Source organism: Lolium rigidum, chromosome 3 (genome assembly GCF_022539505.1).
Source record: "Lolium rigidum isolate FL_2022 chromosome 3, APGP_CSIRO_Lrig_0.1, whole genome shotgun sequence".
In the NCBI taxonomy this organism is placed as follows: Eukaryota; Viridiplantae; Streptophyta; class Magnoliopsida; order Poales; family Poaceae; genus Lolium; species Lolium rigidum.
This window is the reverse complement of record NC_061510.1, coordinates 232,327,012-232,328,029: the sequence shown is the minus strand read 5'-3', so window position 1 is coordinate 232,328,029 and position 1,018 is coordinate 232,327,012.

The window sequence follows — 1,018 nt, the reverse complement described above, 5'->3', positions numbered from 1 at the left end:
TGTTTTAACTTGTTCTTCTAATCCTTGTCGCAGCTCGATACTTTGGCGGAGGAGGATCTGCGCAACATACTCCGAGTTCCTGTCAGCAGCGATGCAGCGGAGGAGGATCCGGAGGACCTTGAGGAGGAAGAGGAGCGAGCGCCCCAAAAGGCTGCCCCTCGACCTTCGAAGCGTCCCCGCGCCAAAGCTTCCAGCTCTGAAGCCGGAGCCAGCGGCGAGGCCTCCGCCAAGAAGCCCAAGGTGACCAAGCCACCTCCGCTCGATTCCAAGAAGGCGGAGCGCGAGCGTCTTAAACTGCTGACGACAGCAGGAAAGCGCTCGCGTCCCAACATTCCGGGCGCGACGTAAGTTTCCGAGTACCGTGCGTCTTTTAACTTGACAAGCTTTGTTACTTATGTTTTCCCTTTACCTCGAATCCACTCGTGGAAAAGCCTCATCGGTGGCGCACGAAAATGAGCTTCGTGGCGCCACGGGAGGTGCGCCACGGCATTTCCACAAAAATAAGGTTTCGTAGGCGCATGCGGCGGTGCGCCACCGAGAGTGGGCTACAGTGGCGCCGTGTGTCGGTGCGCCACGGAAGATAAGTGGTTACAGCGGCGCATGAGATGTGGCTGCGCCACGAAATAGATGCGCACACGAAATTATATTTTGGTGCGCACAGAACAATCTACGGATATACTGCGATTTTGTGCTCCCTGGTGTATTATACATGTTTTATCATTGGTTTTATACACGTATACGGTTATATATTGATATAATATAGACAGATATAATATGGACATATATAATCATCACATCATCATCACATTATGAGAGCCCGATCGAGTTATACATATAGCTCCATACACTCATAATCCATACAAATTAATTAAGTTCTCATCATCTCTAGATACAAGCAAGTGACACCGGCCGCCGCCTACACTAGGATGAAATAGAGTACCGCCGCGACGATGGTGAGCAAGAGCGAGAGGCACAAGAGAAGGTCTTCATCTTGCTCTTGTTCGCTTAGTGCGCCCTC